At 46.8% G+C, this 13,205-nt stretch overlaps 1 protein-coding gene across 3 annotated transcripts in view; it reads right to left on the reverse strand.

Moving 5' to 3' along the window:
- Nucleotides 1–13,205, reverse strand: part of LOC139766588 (uncharacterized) — a 145,372-nt gene that overhangs the window by 14,395 nt on the left and 117,772 nt on the right. The gene's annotated exons all lie outside the window — the stretch shown is intronic.

Raw genomic sequence — 13,205 nt, forward strand, 5'->3', positions numbered from 1 at the left:
CTCTCTCTCTCTCTCTCTCTCTCTCTCTCTCTCTCTCTCTCTCTCTCTCGAGCTGAATAAAAGAGCTAAATATAGCTTTATAACGTGACAGAGGGCCATTGTTAGCTCAGGGAGTGGGTTCATGTATGTGTGTGTGTGATCATGGTGTTGGTGAGAGAGAGAGAGAGAGAGAGAGAGAGAGAGAGAGAGAGAGAGAGAGAGAGAGAGAGAGGCATATGTTGTGCACAAACATTTCGACGGTAGAAGCTACAATGATAGGAAAACATTGTGGTCGTCATCATCATCATCACTGTCACCTTCACCATCATCACTGTCACCTTCACCATCATCACTGTCATCATTGTCATCTTCACCATCATCAGTCATCATTATCACAAGTCATCATCCTATGCATCATGAGCATCATTACTTGCCATCGTCATGATCATTATGATGATCACTATCATCATCATCACCATCATTATCATTGTCATTTTCATAATCACAATAACACTTCTCTTATGCATTTGTGTACATGTGGAGCACAACACATTTACGTGTCTGGCCAAATACACACATACACACACATGTGCATATATATATATATATATATATATATATATATATATATATATATATATATATATATATATATTTTTTTTTTTTTTTTTCTTTTTCTTTTAAACTATTTGCCATTTCCCGCGTTAGCGAGGTAGCGTTAAGAACAGAGGACTGGGCCTTTTTTTTTTGAATGTCCTCACCTGTCCCCCTCTGTTCCTTCTTTTGGAAAATTAAAAAAAAAAAAAAAAACGAGAGGGGAGGATTTCCAGCCCCCCGCTCCCTCCCCTTTTAGTCGCCTTCTACGACACGCAGGGAATACGTGGGAAGTATTCTTAATCCCCTATCCCCAGGGATATATATATATATATATATATATATATATATATATATATATATATATATATATATATATATATATATATATATACACACCCTCACTAGTTGGGTACCCATTTGATCATCTCGAAAATCCCAAACTCGGTTCTTCCCTTCATATCCTTCGCCATCTCCTCCTGACATTAAGCCTTCCTCTCCCCTCCCAGTTTCTCTCCCTCCCTCCTCTCCTTACTTCCCTCCCTGTGGACGCTGCGCAGCCCCCGTGACACCCCAGGGGAGGAGGAGTGTGGCCGCCGCCTCCCCCAGTGGGCGTCCGTCCCCCCTGGGGGTGTTGTTGCAGTGGTGGGCGGGACAGCGGCGCCTGGCGTGCACAATTTGTCAGCAGCGAAGTGTGGAGATGGTGGGGTGGGCTGGCCGAGCGTGAAAATGGTCCGCACTTAGAAGTCGCTCGCCATGACTCGCCCCTCAGCCCGGCTCACGTGAGCCACCCACACCACCACCCGACCCACCACTTCCCGCCCGCCCCCACGGATCCTACCACTCATCTCAACGCACTCACCCGACCCTCGTACCTACCCTCACACTCATCTCAACGCACTCACCCGACCCTCGTACCTACCCTCACACTCATCTCAACGCACTCACACGACCCTCGTACCTACCCTCACACTCATCTCAACGCACTCACCCCACCCATATACCTACCCTTCCAATGATCTCAACGCACTCACCCCACCCATGTACCTACCCTTCCAATGATCTCAACGCACTCACCTCACCCGCGTACCTACCCTACTACTCCTCTCAACGCACTCACCCACCCACGTACCTACCCTATCACTCACCTCTACGCACTCACGGACCCACCTACCCGCCTTATCATCCACCCCAACGCACTCACCCACCCGCACATCTGTACCCGAAGACAGAATGCGTCTTGAGGGCGACGAACACATGAATAAAGAAAAGAGCACAACACGAAACCGAGAGAAATGAGTGGAAGTGGACAGGATTAGCGATGAACCATCGAAATAGAGAAACGTAAACTATGACACCAAACGAGAAACATACGAGAAAACGAAGGCAATCAACGAATAGATGAACTAGAAATAACTACAAAGATCATTAGGAGCGTATCAGTTGCGACTACCCACACCAAAAAGGAAGCGTCAGTGTCGCCATTAACGAATGACGTCAGCGTTAGCAGTATTAGTGACACGCCGGGAACAACAGACGCAGCAACAGACGACCAGGGGAAAGAAAAAAACAGCAGCAGACCCTCTGTTGCGTCGTTACCGCCGCCAACAGCACCAACAGGAGAGTCGGTAGCACAACCAGCAACAGGAACATCAACAGGAGAGTCAGTAGCACAACCAGCAACAGAAACATCAACAGGAGAGTCAATAGCACAACCAGCAACAGGAACATCAACAGGAGAGTCGGTAGCACAACCAGCAACAGGAACATCAACGGGAGAGTCAGTAGCACGACCACAACCAGCAACAGGAACATCAACAGGAGAGTCGGTAGCACACCAAGCAACAGGAACATCAACAGGAGAGTCAGTAGCACAACCAGCAACAGAAACATCAACAGGAGAGTCGGTAGCACAACCAGCAACAGGAACATCAACAGGAGAGTCAGTAGCACAGCCAGCAACAGAAACATCAACAGGAGAGTCGATAGCACAACCAGCAACAGGAACATCAACAGGAGAGTCAGTAGCACAACCAGCAACAGAAACATCAACAGGAGAGTCAGTAGCACAACCAGCAACAGGAGCATCAACAGGAGAGTCAGTAGCACAACCAGCAACAGGAGCATCAACAGGAGAGTCAGTAGCACAACCAGCAACAGGAGCATCAACAGGAGAGTCGATAGCACAACCAGCAACAGGAGCATCAACAGGAGAGTCAGTAGCACAACCAGCAACAGGAGCATCAACAGGAGAGTCAGTAGCACAACCAGCAACAGGAACAGCAACAGGAGAGTCAGTAGCACAACCAGCAACAGAAACATCAACAGGAGAGTCAGTAGCACAGCCAGCAACAGAAACATCAACAGGAGAGTCAGTAGCACAGCCAGCAACAGAAACATCAACAGGAGAGTCAGTAGCACAACCAGCAACAGGAGCATCAACAGGAGAGTCAGTAGCACAACCAGCAACAGGAACATCAACAGGAGAGTCAGTAGCACAACCAGTAACAGGAGCATCAACAGGAGAGTCGGTAGCACAACCAGCAACAGGAACAGCAACAGGAGAGTCGGTAGCACAACCAGCAACAGGAACATCAACAGGAGAGTCAGTAGCACAACCAGGAACAGGAGCATCAACAGGAGAGTCAGTAGCACAACCAGCAACAGGAACATCAACAGGAGAGTCGGTAGCAAAACCAGCAACAGGAACATCAACAGGAGAGTCAGTAGCACAGCCAGCAACAGAAACATCAACAGGAGAGTCAGTAGCACAACCAGCAACAGGAACAGCAACAGGAGAGTCGGTAGCACAACCAGCAACGGGAACATCAACAGGAGAGTCAGTAGCACAGCCAGCAACAGAAACATCAACAGGAGAGTCAGTAGCACAACCAGCAACAGGAACAGCAACAGGAAAGTCAGTAGCACGACCAGCAACAGGAACAGCAACAGGATGTTGGTGCACAGCACCATCACCGCCAGCAGTAGAAACATCGAGCCACCAACATTCGCAGCAGCAGAAGCAGGTGTATATATATCCTCACCTCCAACATTGTCGTCTTCATCCCCACCATCACCAACACCATCACCAACACCATCACCAACACCATCACCAACACCATCACCACCACCACCACCAGCCAGACCCCTGGGTAGGAGGTTAGGTTACGAGTACATGTTGACGATGCACAAAGCTGCCGGAGGAGGGACGTGTCTCCTTCCCAAGGATCAGCTGGTGGGAGGCAGGCATGTCAGCGTGATCAGCTGGTGGGAGGCAGGCATGTCAGCGTGATCAGCTGGCCAGACCCGGGTACGTCAGCTGATCGGGGCGGCCCAGGCAACCACACTGTGGTTCCTTTCTGTAGTTCTAAACATTTGGTATTCATTATCACACATATATATATATATATATATATATATATATATATATATATATATATATATATAGACATATTCACACATCTACGAATCACACGTTTGATATATGTTGCCAAAATCAGCGTGGCCGAATTATTCTGATGTCTTTGTCATATACGTGGAGAGAGATAGAGACTGGTAGGTAGAGGCAGAGACAGAGAAGAATATGGAGAAACGGACGTAAGAGAGATCGAGAGCGATATAGCGTCGTTAGAGAGAGAGAGAGAGAGAGAGAGAGAGAGAGAGAGAGAGAGAGAGAGAGAGAGAGAGAGTGGGAGGGTGAAGGTTTGATTTGTGCCACCGTCAGCGCAAAAGGATGACAGAGGCCACAAAGGGTCTTTGTCAGAGGGGGCCCCGGTCTCCCAGTGGGAGCAGCAGACTCGCTACATAGATTGCTACAAAGAGATTAGTTCATTACGGAACCTTAACCTAACCTTAACCTAACCATAACCTAACCTAACCTAACCTAACCATAACCTAACCTAACCTAACCTAACCTAACCTAACCATAACCTAACCTAACCTAACCTAACCTAACCTAACCTTAACCTAACCTAACCTAACCTAACCTAAACCTAACCTAACCTAACCTAACCTTAACCTAACCTTAACCTAACCTAACCTAACCGTAACCTAACCTAACCTAACCTAACCTAACCTAACCTAGCGGTCTATCATAAAGTAAGCCTACCGACCAAGTTGCAACACTGGCTACAGTCGTAGAGTCTCAAGCAAACCAGAGAAGCTGTAACCTGTGAGCATACATAACACGTCAGACGGACTGCATAGAGGCGAAAAGAGGCTGTGAAAATATACGAGCAACGAAGTATAGTAATACAAGAAGAAAACGGAGAGAATACATATAAAAGGAAAAAAAAAAAGACAAGAAGAAGGAATAGAAGAACAAAAAAAGAAAAAAACAGCAGTACCATGAAAAGAATCTTGAAAAATGAATTAGAGTCAGGAGAGCAAAGAAAATCACACACACACACACACACACACACACACACACACACACACACACACACACACACACATACACACGCTGGAGGTGTGAGGAAAAAAAAAAAAAGAATTGCGCTTTCCTCTTGGATTCTGATCTCCATTTAGTGTGCAGATTCTTTAAGCGTGTCTCCCCTGAACACACCCTCCCGCCTCAGTGGGATGGGAGCCCCGGCGGTGCGTGAGTGTGTTGTGATAAGCAGCTCGACGAAGTCCAAGTGATCAGATTGAGTGTGTTTTTGCTTCGAGTGGGTGGGTTCGTGAGTGTGGGGGAGCAAGGAGATGATGAGGAGGAGGAAGGAGGAGGAGGAGGGTATTCGATCGCTTTTATATGTATATATATATATATATATATATATATAGATAGATAGATAGATAGATAGATAGATAAATAGATAAATAGATAGATAGATAGGACGAGGGGATTATGGAGAGGGAATTTCTTCATGTGGCATTATGTTGCTGATTGTTTGTGCGTGAGGATAATACGTGTGTGTGTGTGTGTGTGTGTGTGTGTGTGTGTGTGTGTGTAATCATCTCTGTTAATGCTTGTTTGAACAGTACAAGGAGGGGAGTTTTACATTCGTGAGGGCCCCCAACCCCCTCCCTTACTCATTATTCAGTAAAACCTCACTAAGGAATGAGTCAAGATATACCCATGAGTTTTAGAGACAGTTCCGTTTGGTTGAGCTACGTGCCATGAACGGGTCATTGCCCTCAGTCGAGGTCATTGTCCTATGGCTCTCTCTCTCTCTCTCTCTCTCTCTCTCTCTCTCTCTCTCTCTCTCTCTCTCTCTCTCTCTCTCTCTCTCTCTCTCTCTCTCTCTTTCCGTAGTCACGGGGACACGACACACGCACACACACAGCCTCGTTATCAACCACGCTGAACACACCAGCAGTTACTTGTCCACACTTCGAGACCAATGATGACAATCTACGATTATAAAAATGAATCTAAAGATAATGACTAAGTGGTGAAAATAGGGGAAAATGGTTAAGAATGATTCCATAAATGAAGATTCTGATGAGTAATTAATCCATAAACGACTTTAAGGATAGTGCGAAGGTTATGTCAGAGTCACTGCACGGTGCGACAGTGACTGCACGGTGTGGCAGTGACTGCACGGTGTGACAGTGACTACACGGTGTGACAGTGACTGCACGGTGTGGTACTGACTGGATAATGTGGCACTGAAGGGGTAGAGTGACAAAACGACTGGATAGTGCAGCAGTGATTAGTTACTACGACAGTGACTGAGGCGAGGCGACAGTGAACTGGGGTAAGGCGCCAGTGACTGGAGCAGCGCGACAGTGACTAGGTTGCGCGACAGTGACTGGGGCAGCGCGACAGGTCGGATTAAGTAACAACATCACGATTGTTCTTCAGTACGACAGATGCCCTAGGGACAGTGATTTGTCGGCGTCGTAATGAGGCCAGTTTGTTACCCAGTGAGTGGGGTAGGGGAGCCGTGTGGTGGGAGGGTCCCCAGCCAAGTGGGGAGAGACGTAGGAGGGAAGGGAGCACAGGGGGAGGAGGCTAGACGGGTGGAGGGGAGAGGAGGAAAGGTGTGGTAGGGTGAGGCAGGGTGAGTGAGGGTCGTGGGTTATGTATGGAGGATATGAATAGGAGAGGGAGGGAGGAGGGAGAGCTTAAGAAAGGAGGAGGAGTTAGGTGAAGAAACTATGATGATGATGATGGAGTCCAGATGGTGTGTCATGCTAAAGAGGTGGGTCAGCCACCTTCTGGAGGAGGTATGTCTGAAGGAGGAGGCTGACAAGCAAGAGAGAGAGAGGTACAGGAGAGAGAATCAGGAGAAAGGTCGAAAGACAAGATGGAGAAACAAAGATGTTGAGGGACGAAGTCTAGGGATAAAGTTAAGGGACATGGTTAAGGGACAAGATCTAGGGACAAGGTCTCGGGAGAAAGTTTAGGGTTAAGGGACAAGGTGAAGAGAAAAAGTTGAGGGACAGAGTTGAGGGACAAGGAGGAGAGAAACGGTTGAGGGACGGAGTTGAAAGATTAGGCTAATGGTATAAAGATAAGCGACCAGGACTGTAGACAAGATAGACGTTCAGTGGACAGTGTTGTTGATAGAAGACGGCAATAGAGGAAGACGTATAAAAGGATTGATGGAAAATGACGAGGAGGAGGAAAACGGAGAAGATATGGATCACGAGGAGGAGGAGGAGGAGAAGAAGATGAAGAAAGAGAGTAAAAGAGGAGGAATGGAATGAAGCTTCGAGTGAATATGTCGACCTTTTTACACATTTGTCAGGTTCTGCGGATGGATACGCGCCATTGAGTATCTCTCGTTATATCATACACGGAAAAGAATGTCGGTATTTCCCATTTACTATTCTGTCTACTGGTTTCAGGGCAGAGAAGAGAGCAGCACTTACGATATTGTTCAAGGCAGACATTCACAAGTGTCAAATCGTCTCTAGAGTTAAACGGTACGACCGAGAACGTTGTAAAGTTGGGGTTGATCAGTGTAATCACTCTAAAGAAGTACACACTTTCCTGCTACTGGAAGTAGAGCATAACCGTGAGCCACGGGAGCCTCTGGTAAGAGGTCGTGGGCAACACCAGGACACCTTGATCAGAAATAGGTTTTTGGCGTAGTTATAAGGTAAACGCTAAACACATGGGAAGATAAAAACCTGAGAAAGAAAATGTATAATTTGGTACAGTTAACCAATACACACACACACACACACACACACACACATATATATATATATATATATATATATATATATAGCTTCGTCTCTTCGATGTATATCAACTGACTGTTATATTTCTCTCTTGTGTCTCCCCTGATGATGTGATTATTACACGAAAGTGCACTTGGGAACTTTTCGTGTTTCATTTTCCCCGTGGATTCATAGGAATATATATATATATATATATATATATATATATATATATATATATATATATATATATATATATATATATATATAATCTGGAGATTATAAACACGGGGTTGCTGTGGTGGTGGGTGGGCACCACCTACAGTCAACAAACTGGTAACAACCTAACCTAACGTCGTGGGACAATTCCACGGTTATAGTTTCTCATTTCTTGCACAGCGACACACCAGCAGCTTTCCAAGTGACTTGTGTAACTCCCGCTGACCCCACCCGACCCCTCCAGACGACCCCACTTGAACCTCCCCTCCTCTGAATCTCCATGTTAATGGAATTACCTTAATTTGGGCATTTGCTGGGTTGCTCAAGGTAATCTGACATAGGTATAAAAGTAATTTTAAATGGCCTGTTACAGTTAAATCTCTGGAGCAGATTTGGACCTATATGATTCTCACCTGTGGAGTCCGCGTTGTACAGAAGTTTCAGAAGCTGTCTTGTGGGTTAGTCACCTCGACACAACAAACTGAAGATAAATACCTTCAGTGTCTGCTTCGAGATGTACACAGGTAACTTCCACATCGCTGTTAATCCTCATCAGTACCCTCTCGGGAGGTGAATCAGTCGATGATCACCGATAAAGGAGAATGATTAATGTAATAAAACGGGCGTTGGATTACTGCATCTACCACCACCCATCACCACCCTGAACCCTCACCCCCACCAGGAGTTGCGTTTCCACCGCGACTGACGGGGGGCTTTCCCACACACCCTGACACATAATTATGGTGAACAAATATGTTAATGGGACGACTGGGAATGGGGGAAATAGCGGTAATTTCCCCCTATTTCTCCCGTCGGTTGGATCTGGGACGTGCCCCTGTGGTTAGGGCGATCTGGGACGAACAGAGACTTCCATTTCTACCTAGCGGTTACAGGAGGAGCTGTTCTGGTTAGGAGGGTGTGGCACGATCGGGGTAGCTACGAAGGTTGTTTGGGACGAACGAACGGTCCGGCTTGAATGAATCAGGAACGAACGGCAGGTGATTCTGATCAGTGCAGACGGGAGTGAAAGGTTTTGACAAACGTAGTGGTTCGAACGGTATGAGATGAACCGATTCATTCAGACGAGACGGTTCGACTCATTGAAATCCGCTCAGTCTTTTGGTGATGCTAGATGATCTACACATTCTACCTTCCAAAACGCTCGAGGGAAAGAAAAGTCTTTTCAGCAAATTATAATACACCTAAAACTAACATGAAAATTTAGAAATTCAAAGATACTAATATACTAAATCGAACGTGAGAACACACAAGTCTTTTTGCTGTCGTGAGGTTGTCTGAACCCAGTGAATGGTACCACCGTTATCACCCACATGTACGAGGCTCTCAAGATATCCAGTACATACTGACGTATACGTACGCTTGTATGTGTACATATATTCAGTCATCTGTTTGCTTCCTACTTTTCTGTATCTGCCGAGTGTGCTGTTCAACTACACGGGGCCCAACGAGTTAGGCATTTTTCATGCGTAAACGACGTTCCTCACCAAGTTTACTATGATGTATCCTTGATCTCAGAGCTGAGTGAGTCGTCAGTCGTCAAGCTGTTGTCGAGACGCTTCTGGTCTTCCTCATTTATTTTGTGTTGAACGTCTCCCGTACACACACATCTGGCCGGCCTTGACGTTTTCTTTGATTTGGTTTGTTGAGGCAGACCTGATCGCTGAGGCAGACCTGATCGCTGTCATCCTAATACATTCGTTTTACTTTATCTGTTTGTCCTTATCTGTGTCCGTCATCATGATCATTACCATTATAGATATGTGGCGTCCTAGCTACGTCTCTTCGTTTTATATCAAATGACTGTTGTATTTCTTTCTTGCATCTCCCCTGAGGATGTGGTCATCACACGAAAGTGCTCTTGGAAACTTATAACGTGTTTTCATTTTCCCGTGATACGATAGGAATATATATATATATATATATATATATATATATATATATATATATATATATATATATATATATATATATATATATATATGTGTGTGTGTGTGTGTGTGTGTGTGTGTGTGTGTGTGTGTGTGTAGTGGAAGTCAGTCACACGACAAATTGAAGTGTGAGCCTGACAGATACGTGGCTTCCATGGTTGGTGACACCTGCCTTGAAGGAGGGCTGACCCCGGAGGGGAACCATGACGGTATTACACCCAGGTGATTACATCCAGGGTGAGGGGAGGAAGGTGGAGTGGTGGGGGAAGGGGGGGGGGGGGAAATAAACACCGGGATTCCGGTATCTCTGGAGACTGTAATATGCAGTGAGTCGGTTCCCAACTTTCGCGTAGTGTTCCTTCCCCCTGTGCTCTTTGACCGGAGTCATGACGCGAGGGGTCAGAGGTCACGTCAGGAGGAGAGGAGGAGAGGGGAGGGGGTATGTGGTGGTGGAGGAGGAGGAGAGAGAGAGAGAGAGAGAGAGAGAGAGAGAGAGAGAGAGAGAGAGAGAGAGAGAGAGAGAGAGAGAGATGGGGGTTAGGGAAGGTGGTTGGGGAAGTCTGCGTGGGAGGGGGTCAACAGTAATGATAATAGTGTTATTCCGCTCAATGTTGCCGATGTTGGATCTTTCCCAGAGGTTAGGGTTAGGAGTGTGTTACTCATGGTATAGTTGTTCTATGTTCTGTTTGTTGTTCTATATATCTTCCTTTAAGACTTTGCTGTTGTGAGGACACGATAGTTCAGTATGACGGGAGGCTGCAGCCACGAATGTGTCTTTCCTGTGGGCGTATGAGCCATCTCTCATCGTGTGTGTGTGTGTGTGTGTTTGAAGCTTATGGTGAAAGTTCGTGAGAAGAGTGTCAGATAATGATGATGATGATGACGGTCATGATAATGATGGTGATGGTGATGATCATTATGGTGATTCGGATGACGGTCATGGATGTCATGACATGGATGTCATGACTGTCATGACATCCATGACAGTCTGCATCCACCGGGGGTGGTGCAGAACTCCCTGATGTAGTTGTGATGGTTGCGTCTTTCCACCTTCTTTGCCGTACACCCACTCCGGCTTTCATACACTTACACCTCCGTGCCCTACGCCCACACCCCTTTACCCTACGTCTCCACCCAGTAGTGTACATTGCCACCTCTTCCAGTACATGTGCACACCTACACCCTACAATTTCACCTCCCTCTTCTACAAAGACACTTCCCCAATGACATATGAATTTCCTATCATACACCCAAGTCCTCCTCCGTACTGCTACACCTCATTGCTCTACACCTACACCTCTTCCTTCAACTGTACTAGCTTACTCTTCATACACAACACCCTATCCCACACCCACAGCTGTGCCTACCACATCCACACCCTTCCTCCCTTCCTCCACCTACAGTCTCCTTCTACAGTATCCACACCTTCTGTTGTAAACTCTCTCCTCCATCCCCTCCACCCGAGGCCTCCATCCCTACATCCACACGACTAACCACGACATCCACATCCACAAATCCACACACTTCCATTACCAGCAGCATACTCTCCCACCTCACACCCACACCTCCTCCCTGCGTAACTCCTGAAGATCTGTTCTGTTCTCGAGTGTCGCCAGAAACCTGAGGAGGTTCCTCACCTGTCGGAGTTGTTGTATGAGGCTCTAGGGCCGCTAATGCTGGGCTGGGTTCGCCAACGCTGGGCTGGGTTCGCCAACGCTGGGCTGGGTTCGCCAACGCTCACGTGCTGTGTGAGTGAGTTCAGGGACGCCAAGCCTTTGGATAGCGTTCACGTTCTCGCCAACGATGTTAAGAGGGTCAAGAACGATGGGATGGTAAGGGAAGGAGGGAGTTCAGTGTCACAGACTTTCGGGGTTGGAGGAAGTGTGAGAGTTGAGGATCGCAAACACGAGAGGGGACGTGTTGGGAGTTCAGTGGCGCCAGCGATGAAATGCTGTGCAAGAATCCAGCGACCATCGTCAGTGTTAGCGCATGCGACACCACGGTAGCCAGCGGTAGGATAGCACTTACGTACATACACACACACACACACACACACACACACACACACACACACACACACACCAGCTCAGTCATATTTGCAGGACATGTCTCCACTACCCAGAGGATGTCAGGCTGAGCTCTGGCACTCTCTGGTCAAAATACGATGATCGTATCGAGCCTTTCGATGTGTTAGTGTGTGTGTGTGGGAGAGAGAGAGAGAGAGAGAGAGAGAGAGAGAGAGAGGGGGGGGGGGGGGGGAGGGGGGAATGACGAAGCATTACCGCACCGTATTTTCCAAAATGGAAAACGACCCAAATGGGTCTGGTTTCATTTTTCTAAGGAGGGGTTGGAGAGGGAATTGGAAAACGACCCAAATGGGTCTGGTTTCATTTTTCTAAGGAGGGGTTGGGGAGGGAATTAAAATGTAACCCCGCTTGACCGCTGTACTCATCATTCCCCTCACGGGACATGTACGTAACGTCACTGGATTCAGGGGAGACGAGAGACTTTTGCCAGACGAGGAACTTCACCTCGACTTCCTCTACCATCGCGTGTTCTCTAAAGCCGCGTGACGCTAATTACATGGCTGTTCTCGAGCGAAACAACCCCCCAAAAAATGGCCAGGAATTGGTCGTTGGGTGTAGTTAGAGGGGAAAGTACCTGTTCACTCAGCGGTAGCAACCAGTTATTGTCTCGTTAACAAATAATCGTAACCTGGTAAGAGTTTCCTGTTCTCTATGGCACGATTCTCTCTATGGAAAACGGGAAGCGGATCGTAACGGGTAATTGAAGAATTCTCCCTGACGAGATGTGGTTGGCGGAGGGTCACCGAGGTTATTGTATGAGTAAAAAAATATATATATACAGTTTGAACATTATTGGTGAGATTGGCCAATTCCGGCCCGCCTATTATTCTTTTTCTTTCTTTTTTCTTCTGTTTATGGCCTTTAGATTGGAAGGATTGGTGATAAAAAGCCAGGTCAATACCTTCAGGTATGTAAACGGCTCGTTAGTTGACGGCCGAGGTCAAGTGTGGTATAGAACGACTGCGCTGTAAAGTATAGACACAAAAAGGAGGAAAGATGATAGACTACGTCATCAGTCAGTGAAACTGTGATGGAGCAGTAGAAGAAACGACGGTCTGATTTTGAAAGAATTTTGGTAAAGAATTGATTTTTTTTTTTTCACATTAAGAACTTCATATGTGATTCTTTTTTTTTTTACTATTCCCGCCGTCGTCGTCGTCTCTCTCTCTCTCTCTCTCTCTCTCTCTCTCTCTCTCTCTCTCTCTCTCTCTCTCTCTCTCTCTCTCTCTCTCTCTCTCTCTCTCTCTCTGCCCCATCTGGTGAC

Source organism: Panulirus ornatus, chromosome 58, assembly GCF_036320965.1.
Source record: "Panulirus ornatus isolate Po-2019 chromosome 58, ASM3632096v1, whole genome shotgun sequence".
NCBI classification, from domain to species: domain Eukaryota; kingdom Metazoa; phylum Arthropoda; class Malacostraca; order Decapoda; family Palinuridae; genus Panulirus; species Panulirus ornatus.